Raw genomic sequence first — 13,812 nt, 5'->3', positions numbered from 1 at the left:
ATTATGAGTTTTTTAATAAAAGAAAATTTAATTAGACAAGAATTATTAATATAAAAAATATTCATTAAGAATTATTAATATAAAAAATATTTACTAATTGATATAAAAGTTTTTTTAAAAGAGTTTCTATTAAACTCTAAAACAAATTACCTATTTATTTATTTATTGTAAGTTTTTTAATAAGAGAAAATCTATTTAAACTAAAATTATTAATGTAAAAAATATTTTATTTTGAATAAAATTCTATCACATTAGACAAGGATATATTTAAAAAGTTTGTATAAAACTCTAACACAAATTACTTATTTATTTATTTATTATGAGTTTTTTAATAAAAGAAATTTTAATTAAACTAGCATTATAAGGATAAAAAATTAATTATTAATTGATATAAAAAGAGATTTGAAAAGAGTTTCTATAAAACTCTAACACAAATTATCTATTTATCTATTTATTATGAGTTTTTTTAATAAAAGGAAATTTAATTAGACAAAAATTATTAATATAAAAAATATTTATTAATTGATATAAAAAGAGTTTTTTCAAGAGTTTCTATTAAAATGTAACACAAATTACCTATTTATTTATTTATTATAAATCGATTTTTAGAAAATAAAATAATTTCTATAAAATTGTACCACAAATTATCTATTTTATTTTCATTAAAACTCTATCACATATAACCTTTTTTATCTATTTATTATGAGTTTTTTATTGAAGGAAATTGATCGGTCCTTTACAAGGGTCACGATACCAAGTCAAGCTTGAAGAGTTGTGAATTTAGGAGGTGGCCAAGTTTTACATTTATAGAAAGCCACTACTACCTTTCTCTATATAAAATATAGATAGGGCGAGTAGGGATCATCTCAAGGGATTTGATGGTGTATCGAATTGTGAAACTATGGTAATTAGGGTTAGTAGGTCGAGTGATCACACAATTGATTGGTTGGTTGATTAAGCTAAATTGAATTCAACTAAATAAAATAATATGAAGTAAACAAGAGGAAGAGAAGTCTTGGGGTGCAGAGATCACCACCAAGCAATACTTTTCTATACTACTAACAAGTGATCAATTGAGGGTAATGGATGTATTGCAATATGATAAGGGTGTGTGTGCATTAGATTGATTCAATTGGCAAGGATGACAAATCAAGCAAGTATTGTCTAAACATCATGTGAAGAGCATAATATATCTAAACAATAGAGCATATATTGTCTAGACAACATAGGGATAGCACAATAGATCAAAACAAGTCATTAATCCTTTATTAAGCTCACAATCCACATACAACACAATATTAGAGGAATATGCCATTTGAACTCATAAGCATGGAACATCAAACATCAAGAGTAGATTGTCCTCCCATCTAACATTACACTACCACTACACTAAATCTACACTACTAGCATGAAAATAAAGCTATCTAGACTAGAGGAGAGGCACAAACCATCAAGAATATGCATAAACCATCAAATGAACCAAAATAGCATTCATTAAGCATATCATCTTGATAATCTCTAGATCTATAGCATCAATACACATAGACATGCATCAAAAACACTAAATCTAGGGATAAGCACATGAATATCCTACTCTAGCATACATAGACATATGGATAGAATAGAATAGTCAATTGGAAGCATTAAACCATACAAACCATGAAATAATCAAGATTTATATATACATGAATATCAAGATGTATTATACAACACTAATCCCTCAATAATACACAAGATTAGAGTATAGAAAGCATGCTTGGGGCTAACTCTAGCCCCAAGAGGATGTCTAGCCACTCATGGTAGTGATGATCCAACCCTCAAGGGCTAACTCCATAGCTGCTCCTTGTTGGTGAAGATCTCCTCCAATGGTGCTCTAGCTTCCCTCCTTCCTCCTCTCCAGGAAGAGCCTCTAAGATCAATTTTCAATGTGTGACAAGAGACTCCCTCAAAAAGTGTACATATTCCTTATATAGGTAGGTCAAATACACCCCATGATGAGATGTGGTCGTGCAAGGCATATTCTCCAATGATTGGATGAAGGACGGAATAAATGAGCTGGACTTTAACTTTTTCTCGCTGGAGGAAGTTTGATCGATCGAACCTTAACTTGGATCGATCGAAAATGGGTTCGATCGATCGAACTGCATCTTGGATCGATCGAAGTGGTCTGACTCCTCCGGATAATAACAAGGCTGGGATATTTTCAAGATATTTATGGGGAAAAAGACAAAAGTGGTTGGTAGGTGTACAGTTATGGATAAGATCAATCATTTGAATAGGACAAAATAGGGTTCGATCGATCGAAGGTGATGTTCGATCGATCGAACTTGGAATTTCAGCAAAGGCCAAGGTTATATCTATCGAGAAGTACTGTGATCGATCATAGATGTTCGATCGATCGAATTCTAAGTTGGATCAATCGAACTTTTCAGCTGCACAACTTGATTCCTTTTTGTTCCTCTCTTTCTCCACTTTGCTCCCTCTTTTGGTTTATTTTGGGATTGCTTCAATTAAGCTCTTATTTGGCTGAGTTAACTAAATTTTGGGATTAGTGCCTGAAAATATAAATAACACGTAATAAGTCTAAAACGGCAAAGTAAGATAGATAAAGGTACTAGAATGCTTAAGTTTAACGGGTTTAAATGCGCACTTTTCAGTGCTCATCAGAAATCAAATTAGACAACGATATATTTAAAGAAAATAAAATATTTTTTTAAAAGAGTTTATATAAAACTCTAATGCAAATTACATATTTATGTATTTATTATGAGTTTTTTAATAAATGAAAATATAATAACTAGAGAAGAATTATTAATATAAAAAATATTTAATAATAGATATAAAAATAAAATAATTTTTTAAAACTCTACCTCAAATTACCTTTTAGTATGAGTTTTTTAATAAAAGAAAATAAAAACAAGCTATATATGGATATATTTAAAGAAAATAAAATAATTTCTATTAAACTCTACCACGAATGACAAATTATTTTATAAAACTCTACCACAAATTATCTATTTTATTTTCTATAAAACTGTATCACATTAGACAATGATATATTTAAAGAAAATATATAATAATATAATAATATATATAAATAAAGTATAAAAGTGTAAAGATTTTAGCATTTCAGTTTTTATTTTTTAATATAAAAAAATTTATGAATTAATTTTAAAATAGTTATCTATCACATATAACCTATGTATTTATCTATTTATTATAAGTTTTTTAATAAAAGAAAATCTAATTAGATAAGGATATATATAAATAAAATAAAATAATTTTTATAAAATAATTAAAAAATATATGAAAAGAAAAATTTGATAAATTACAAAACATTCATCACGTGCAGTGCACGTGCCTTTTACTAGTATATATATATGTGTGTGTGTATATATTGATAATAAATATACTCACACACCAAGTTTATCTCTCTTTGAAGACTTGAAATTTAGACCTTCTATAATGACTTTGGTCTGGGATATAAAATAAATAAATAAAAAAACTCATTTATATTTTTTTATTTTGTTTTAAAATATAATTCAATTATTATAAATTTCTTTAATTGTTTATGATCCTATTTTTATATATGTTTTTCCATGTGATGTTTCCTAATTGGCTAACTTTCTAATTCCTATACATGTGATATTAGTTTTTTTTTTTTCATTGACAAAAAAAATATAATCACACACCAAGTTTATCTCATTGACAATTTGTGTGATACCCCTCGGATCCGAGACACGGGTTGATCAGGCCCAGGCCTAAACCCGAGGGAATATCAAACAATTAATATTTTATAACGAACACGGAATACAAAATGAATTAAGAAATGAAAGTTTAAAGCTGAAAAGAAAACTAAAAGATAATCCTTAAATAATTAAATACTTAAATCTGATAAACCAAATATCCATAATTTGAACAACTCGGGAATCCATCTCTAGTGGACCCCTAATAAAAATCTCACACTGAATGAAAGTAAATGAAAGATAAAATCCAAATCCAAGATCTGGAAAGAAACCCTACATCGTCGGTAGAATGGAAGATCGTCTCTGCTCAGCACGAACAAGCTCAAGCCTGGAACTGACGTACACCTGAAAAATAGGAGTGGGTCAGGCCCACGAACAAGTTCTATCCTACTACAATCCAAGCAGAGACTCGATACGCATGTACATACTACATAGTTCAACAATAACTAATAATCTGTACATAAATATATCCACATTACTGGACTCTCGCTAGGCCATGAAGGGGGTCTCAACCTGGATAGAAGGCATCACACAATACGCACCTGAGTGGGCATGAGTACCTAAACCTAAACAGGGTATACCTCAACCTTCACAGTCAGTTACACATCCAACTACATATACGCACCCTAACCGTCGACACTGAGACTCAAGCTCATGACACGGTAACATAAAAATATATCTAAACTCCGTTTCTAACCATCCACAAGAAATCCAGTAAGTCACTCGGCGTATTCAACCGTACCAACTTATATATATAAGGAGGATTGTATCTTATAACCCGTGCCCTTACTCCAAAATAGGTAGGACTTAGCAATTTGAGCTAATCCAAACCTAGTATGTCACCGTCCCATACCGGTACATACAATCCAATCCGTCCAATAGTTGATAAAGCATATACAAGTACATAACAATATCAACGAGTCCATATCAAGCATATCAGAATGTATTAACAACCGTTCTTGAATAGTCCCAACAAATTGATTAACATTGGAAACATAAATATCAATATTAATTACTCTATTCCACGCATTTAAATAATTTATAAATGCCAAAACGAACAATTCCAGCCTAACCATGTTAGAATAGATTAACCATCATGCTTTAATAAATCCAACTATTGATTAAGTACTAACAGTATCAGTGTCAAAACCCACAGTTCCAAACTAAGCACATTAAAGTATACTAGAAAAACATGCTTAATTAATCCAACAATAAACCGTTACCTGATCACCCACAGGACTGTGTCTATAAATATAAGTTTATTCCCGGTATCCATAATTAACAGAGCTTAAACAAATGTTATAATATTTATTTCCATGGCATGCATAATAAATCTAGACAATTTATCATACTGTTAAGCTCCTATTCAACAAAATTGACGAATTAAATGTTAAGTTTAATCATCAATTAATCTTTAGCAAAAATACAGATTCCTTGTATGTAGGTATACTCTAAGAATTTGCAATTAGCAGTGCACAAACTCTCACAAGAAATTTTACATTATAATCTGGAAGTTAGAAACTCCAAATCCACACAAGTCTACAAGACATTCGTAATTAACTCCATGTAATCCTAATGATTAATGTTTTGTGTCCAATTCTATGTTAATCTGATCTTTGCATATTTATGTTTACTCTAGACCACTCCTAAACCATCCATTACAGTATTCATTCTCCACTAAAACATATTAAAACAATCACTAGGAAGCCTAATCACTGAAAAGTGGAAAAACAACCAACAGAACCAAAAAATCCACGAACAAACAACCTGGAGCCGGCTCCAGAATATTGGAGCCGCCTCCAATGGCCCTGGAGCCGGCTCCTAGACCATTGGAGCCGCCTCCAGTCCAAGGAGAGCCGGCTCCAACCCAATAGGAGCCGGCTCTCTCCCTCCTCTTCTTCGTGTTCTCCTCTCCAGTCGCCGTTTACGCCTCCGACACTTCACAGTATAGGTTTTCAGAGAGTTTAACTTAATCCCAGAAGATTCCAACCCTTAATTCAGTCCTTATTATGCTACTAATATGGATTAAACCAAGAATTAAACAAGAAAGTTCAAAGTTAAACAGTTTACAATTTTAAAACAAATTCAGTTTCAGTTAAACTCTAAACATGAAACAGATAACATTTTTATTTTTAAACATGTAATTCATCCTGGAACTATTGAGTATGCAAAGAACACGAGTATAAGGGAGAGAGTAAGGTTAGAACTTGCCTTTGAGATCTTTGTCCAAAAATCTCTATGCCGTCTCTAAAGTTCCGACGAAAACCAACGTGAACCCTCTCTGTTCTTCCTTTGTCTCCACAGTCGTATACTTGGTTTTGTTATGTTTCTCAAACCCTAACCAAACATCTAACATATATTTATAGGATTTTACTGAACCCTAAATTAATTCAAGCCCCAACTGAAATCCTAACCGGCCCATCCAACATATTGAGAAACCTACGACGGCTTACAAACTGATTATAAGGAAAACCCTACTTATTAAATCAAGACAATTACTAATTTAACCCTAATTATTAAATCAAGACAATTACCAATTTAAATTTATAATAAAGAATTAAATATAACACCATTACAATTAAACACATAACTAAACAATTAACTTAAATAATCACAATTATCACAATTAATGTAAATAATTCAAATAATTAATTAAACCAAAGAAAACAAATAAACCAACTAATTAATTCAAATAACACAAATAAGTCAAGTAAATCAAATAAGTAAAAAGTCAATTAAAACATATTAAAACATAATTCAAAACGATTAATGAACCAAAAATAATTAATGAACAGAAAACAATTAAACAAAATACCGAGACTATCCTTTTGAAAATTAGGGGTATTACATTCTTCCCCCCTAACAAAAGGAATTCCGTCCTCGGAATTCGCTTTTACCTTCTTCCAAAATTCCAGGAAACTGAGAGCGAATGACATCTTCCCGTTCCCAAGTAGACTCAGCCTCATTGTGATGACTCCATTGAACACGAACCAAAGGAATAACCTTATTACGAAGAATCTGATCTCGTCGGTCAACAATACGACACGGTGGCTCTAAGTAAGTTGCATCGGTTGCAACTTAATCTCCCCAACATCGATTGCTGATACCGATCCTCATCTCGCAGAAATTTCCGCAACATGGAAACATGAAACACGTTGTGAACGCGATCCAAAGTATCCGGAAGTGCCAACCGATAAGCGACAGCTCCAACTCGATCCGTAATCATGAATGGACCGACAAACCGCGGAGACAACTTCCCTTTCTTCCCAAAACGTATAACACCCTTCATAGGAGATACTTTAAGAAGAACCTGATCCCTAACCTGAAACTCCAAAGCACGAGTGCGACGATCAGCATAGCTCTTCTGCCTACTTTGGGCAGTACGCATGCGATCTCGAATAAGAGCAATCTTTTCAGAGGTATCCTTGATGAACTTAGGACCTAAGAATCGATTCTCTCCAACCTCCATCCAACAAACAGGTGATCGACACGGTCGACCGTATAACGCCTCAAAAGGTTCCATCCCAATAGTCTTCTGGAAACTATGGTTATAAGCAAACTCCACAAGTGGCAAATATTCCCCCCAGTGGCCTTTGAAATCCAGAACACACGACCGAAGCATATCTTCCATAATCTGATTCACCCTCTCAGTCTGTCCGTTAGTCTGAGGATGATAAGCAGTACTAAGGTGTAACTCCGTACCTAAAGCCTGCTGAAAACTCTTCCAAAATCCAGATACAAAGCTCAAATCCCTGTCCGATATAATAGACAATGGAATGTCATGTAGCTTCACAATCTCTGAAATGTAAAGCCTCGCCAACTGCTCCGAAGTGTAGTCAGTGCAAATAGGCAAGAAATGAGCTGACTTGGTCAACCTATCCACAATGACCCATATGGAATTATGCCCCTTGAAAGAATTTGGCAACCCTTCCACAAAATCCATAGATATGCTCTCCCATTTCCACTCCGAAACTGGTAGTGACTGTAGAGCTCCTGGCGGCCTCTGATGATCAATCTTAACCATCTGACAAGTACTACACTGAGAAACAAAAAGAGCAATGTCCCTCTTCATACCTGCCCACCAAAACTACCATTTCATATCCTGATACATCTTATCGCCTCCTGGATGAACAGAGAACTCAGAGTGGTGAGTCTCAGTCATCACATCCTTCCTCAAATTATCAGCAGAAGGTACCACTAACCGTCCCTTGTACCTTAAACCTCCATCAGCCCCAATATAGTAGAATGGAACCTCTCCGGAAGCTATCTCTGTGACCTTGTCGACACATTGCTGATCAGTGAGTTGTGCTTGTAAAATCTTGCGAATGATGGAAGGTGTAACCACCATGCAAGCCATAAAAGCATCTGACAACTCATCTACATTCTTCAAAGCATTCCACTCAGTAGTGAATAGAGCAGAAAGACTACCAACAGGTCGGCGACTGAGTGCATCCGCCACCACATTCGCTTTCCCTGGATGGTATTGTATAGAAAAATGATAGTCTTTTACAAACTCCAACCACCTGCGCTGTCTCATATTCAGCTCCCGCTGAGTAAACAAGTACTGCAAACTCTTGTGATCACTGAATAATCTGAAGGACTCACCCAACAGATAATGCCTCCAAATACGCAAGGCAAAGACCACTGCTGCCAATTCCAAATCATGTGTTGGATAATTAAGCTCATGAGGCTTAAGTTTCCGAGATCCATAAGAAATCGGTCGCTCCTCCTGCATCAATACACATCCAAGACCCTGCAACGAAGCATCCGTGTAAACAAGATACTCTATCCCGCTCTGCGGAGTAGCCAGAACTGGTGCAGAAGTCAGCTTCCTTTTCAGCTCATCAAAAGCTCGCTGACAATGTTCATCCCACACGAACTGTACACCCTTCTTGGTCAGATGAGTGAGTGGTCCTGCTATCTTGGAGAACCCCTGGATGAATCTCCTGTAATATCCTGCCAGACCGAGAAAACTCTGAATCTCTGTAGGTGATGTAGGCTGTCCCCACTCAACCACAGCTGAAACCTTAGCCGGATCCACTGCTATCCCCTTTTCTGACACCACGTGACCCAGAAATTTCACCTCCCGCTGCCAAAATTCACATTTCTCGAACTTGGCATATAACTGGTGCTCACGAAGCGTCTGCAAGACTATGCGAAGATGTCTAGCATGATCGTCCTTCGACCGAGAATAGATCAAGATGTCATTAATAAAGACAATAACAAATTGATCCAAATATGTCCGGAAGACTCTATTCATTAAGTCCATAAATACTGCAGGTGCATTAGTCGTCCCAAACGGCATAACACGAAACTCATAAGAACCATATCTCGTGAGAAATGCTGTCTTAGGAACATCCTGCTCCCTAACCCTCAACTGATGATACCCAGAACGCAAATCAATCTTGGAGAAATATGTGGCTCCCCTTAACTGATCAAACAAGTCATCAATCCTGGGCAAAGGATACTTGTTACGAATCGTAACCTTGTTCAACTCCCTGTAATCTATACATAGACGAAGCGAACCATCCTTCTTCTTCACAAACAGAACCGGTGCTCCCCAAGGTGATGTACTCCTACGAATAAAACCCTGGCTGAGTAACTGCTGAATCTGATCCCTCAACTCTCTTATCTCTACCGGTGCCATCCTATAGGGTGCCCTAGCAATAGGCGCAGTGCCTGGAGCTAAATCTATCACAAAGTCAATCTCGCGACTAGGTGGCAACCCTGGAATCTCCTGAAATACATCCGGGAAATCCTGTACAATTGGTATGTTATCCAATGACACAGTAATCCCCTCATCCTTGTCCTCCTCCACATGGAACAAATAGGTGCTACCGCATCCTTTAGAACGTGGCATAGCTACTACATACATATCCTGACCAGGTATGGTAAAAATAATAGATCTATCAAAACAATCAACTTGGGCATGGTAGTGAGACAACCAATCCATCCCAAGTATCACGTCATAAGTGTGCATGTCCAGGACCAATAGATTGGCTAGAAACCTGAGTCTGCCAATATCTAGTGTCACAGGCCCATCACTCTCATGTATAATAGCTGTATCACCCAATGGTGTAGAAATACCCTGAGGTCTAGTGCATACCCTCGTCCTCATCCCAGATAAAGTAACAAAAGTCCTAACTACAAATGAGTGTGTAGCACCTGTATCAAATAAAACACGTCCATGTAAACCATGAATAGGAAACTTACTCTCAATAGTCTGAGGTGCCTGAACATCCTGTGGCTTGGGGTTATACACCCTGCCATAATGCAACTGCTGTGGTGCCTGTCCCTGAGTTTGCGGCGGTGCCGGTAAAGCCAGATGTGTCTGCCCCTGAATCTGTGGAACCTGTGGAGCTGGTAGAGGCACTGGCGCCCTCTGTCCCTGCTGCACATACTGTCTCTGTCCCTGTCTCTGTCCTGCTTTAGGACACTGCCTGGTGGTATGACCATACTCTCCACAAGTGTAACAACTACCCTGGAAAGTACCAAATGGCCTCCTCTGTCGGTTAGCCTGTGGCTGACCTTGTCCTGCCTGTGGTCCCCCATTCTGTTGCCTCTGAATAGGTGCCCCATTCCGATGAGCATCTGACCCCCCCTTGTGCTTCTTCCAAGGCTGTTGTCCCTGGAACTTGCCTTTGTCATTCTGCCGGTGACCATTGCCATTCCCCTTTTCAGCTGACTGATTAGTAGAGTCTTTATTTCCCCGCTTCTCACCACGAGCCTGTCTGATGTCCACAGTCAACTGATACTATTGTAGAGTGGCGTCTACCACCTGAGCATAGGTAGTATAGGCTGGACTACCTGTAATAGCTCTCTTGATAGACCACATCAGTCCCTTGACAAAACTGTTACGCTTCTTCTCCTCTGTATCCACCTCCTCCGATGCAAAGAGAGACAAGCGTGTGGACTGTTGCTCATACTCCGCCACTGTCATGTTTCCCTACTGCAGACTTAGAAACTCGGTCTTCATAGCTGCCCTGACTGCATAGGGAAAATATTTCTCATCAAAGCGAGTACTGAACTCATCATAAGACAATGTCATCATCTCATCTGAGGTGGTAACTGACTCCCACCACTGTAGTGCATCCCCAACTAACTTGAAAGTAGCAAGTATCTGCTTCTGAACCTCCGTGCACTGAACCAAATGAAGATGACGCTCAATGTCCTGTTTCCACTGGTGAGCTGCTCTCGCATCGGTTGAGCCTGAGAATACAGGTGGACTCCCCTTTGTGAAAGCGCTCCCAGCCTTTCCCCAAGAATCCGTCTGAACCACTGGTGCTGGTACAGGTGCCTGCTGAGCCTGTGGTTGGTTCCGGAGTGCAGCTGTTACCCCAGCCTCTATAGCCCGAGCAACGAGGTCATTGAGGTGAGGAGGAATCTCTGGATCTCTGACCTGGTCCAGAGTCTGTTGAACATTCTCCTGTTCCTCCTGAAACTGATCCATGTCATCTTGAAACCCAAGCCTTTGTTGTTCTTCCTCCATTTGCTGACGCTGTAGGAGATATTGTTGCCTACGTGCCGCTCTCCTTTCCTTCCTAGTTCCTTGCATGTTCTGTCCATTTCTAGCGTTAACCATCTGTTAACACGAAAAGATAGACATCAGTACCATTTCTATACGAACCATAAGGAATACAATAAATCCTAACTTAAGCTCTATTCAAGAGAACGCTACGCGGAAGACTTAATACGAAAACATCCTAGAGACACTTGAACCTGGAGTGCTCTGATACCAACTGTGATACCCCTCGGATCCGAGACACGGGTTGATCAGGCCCAGGCCCAAACCCGAGGGAATATCAAACAATTAATATTTTATAACGAACACGGAATACAAAATGAATTAAGAAATGAAAGTTTAAAGCTGAAAAGAAAACTACAAGATAATCCTTAAATAATTAAATACTTAAATTTGATAAACCAAATATCCATAATTTGAACAACTCGGGAATCCATCTCTAGTGGACCCCTAATAAAAATCTCACACTGAATGAAAGTAAATGAAAGATAAAATCCAAATCCAAGATCAGGAAAGAAACCCTACATCGTCGGTAGAATGGAAGATCGTCTCTGCTCAGCACGAACAAGCTCAAGCCTGGAACTGACGTACACCTGAAAAATAGGAGTGGGTCAGGCCCACGAACAAGTTCTATCCTACTACAATCCAAGCAGAGACTCAATACGCATGTACATACTAAATAGTTCAACAATAACTAATAATCCGTACATAAATATATCCACACTACTAGACTCTCGCTAGGCCATGAAGGGGGTCTCAACCTGGATAGAAGGCATCACACAATACGCACCTGAGTGGGCATGAGTACCTAAACCTAAACAGGGTATACCTCAACCTTCACAGTCAGCTACACATCCAACTACATATATGCACCCTAACCGTCGACACTGAGACTCAAGCTCATGACACGGTAACATAAAAATATATCTAAACTCCGTTTCTAACCATCCACAAGAAATACAGTAAGTCACTTGGCGTATTCAACCGTACCAACTTAAATATATAAGGAGGATTGTATCTTATAACCCGTGCCCTTACTCCAAAATAGGTAGGACTTAGCAATTTGAGCTAATCCAAACCTAGTATGTCACCGTCCCATACCGGTACATACAATCCAATCCATCCAATAGTTGATAAAGCATATACAAGTACATAACAATATCAACGAGTCCATATCAAGCATATCAGAATGTATTAACAACCGTTCTTGAATAGTCCCAACAAATTGATTAACATTGGAAACATAAATATCAATATTAATTACTCTATTCCACGCATTTAAATAATTTATAAATGCCAAAACCAACAATTCCAACCTAACCATGTTAGAATAGATTAACCATCATGCTTTAATAAATCCAACCATTGATTAAGTACTAACAGTATCAGTGTCAAAACCCACAGTTCCAAACTAAGCACATTAAAGTATACTAGAAAAACATGCTTAATTAATCCAACAATAAGCCGTTACCTGATCACCCACAGGACTGTGTCTGTAAATATAAGTTTATTCCCGGTATCCATAATTAACAGAGCTTAAACAAATGTTATAATATTTATTTCCATGGCATGCATAATAAATCTAGACAATTTATCATACTGTTAAGCTCCTATTCAACAAAATTGACGAATTAAATGTTAAGTTTAATCATCAATTAATCTTTAGCAAAAATACAGATTCCTTGTATGTAGGTATACTCTAAGAATTTGTAATTAGCAGTGCACAAACTCTCACAAGAAATTTTACATTATAATCTGGAAGTTAAAAACTCCAAATCCACACAAGTCTACAAGACATTCGTAATTAACTCCATGTAATCCTAATGATTAATGCTTTGTGTCCAATTCTATGTTAATCTGATCTTTGCATATTTATGTTTACTCTAGACCACTCCTAAACCATCCATTACAGTATTCATTCTCTACTAAAACATATTAAAACAATCACTAGGAAGCCTAATCACTGAAAAGTGGAAAAACAACCAACAGAACCAAAAAATCCACGAACAAACAACCTGGAGCCGGCTCTAGAATATTGGAGCCGCCTCCAATGGCCCTGGAGCCGGCTTCTAGACCATTGGAGCCGCCTCCAGTCCAAGGAGAGCCGGCTCCAACCCAATAGGAGCCGGCTCTCTCCCTCCTCTTCTTCGTGTTCTCCTCTCCAGTCGCCGTTTACGCCTCCGACACTTCACAGTATAGGTTTTCAGAGAGTTTAACTTAATCCCAGAAGATTCCAACCCTTAATTCAGTCCTTATTATGCTACTAATATGGATTAAACCAAGAATTAAACAAGAAAGTTCAAAGTTAAACAGTTTACAATTTTAAAACAAATTCAGTTTCAGTTAAACTCTAAACATGAAACAGATAACATTTTTATTTTTAAACATGTAATTCATCCTGGAACTATTGAGTATGCAAAGAACACGAGTATAAGGGAGAGAGTAAGGTTAGAACTTGCCTTTGAGATCTTTGTCCAAAAATCTCTATGCCGTCTCTAAAGTTCCGACGAAAACCAACGTGAACCCTCTCTGTTCTTCCTTTGT

Source organism: Cornus florida, unplaced genomic scaffold (genome assembly GCF_030987335.1).
Source record: "Cornus florida cultivar Cherokee Brave unplaced genomic scaffold, ASM3098733v1 CherokeeBrave_3.0.0_Hap2_Chr03, whole genome shotgun sequence".
NCBI classification, from domain to species: domain Eukaryota; kingdom Viridiplantae; phylum Streptophyta; class Magnoliopsida; order Cornales; family Cornaceae; genus Cornus; species Cornus florida.
This window is presented reverse-complemented; position numbering follows the sequence as displayed.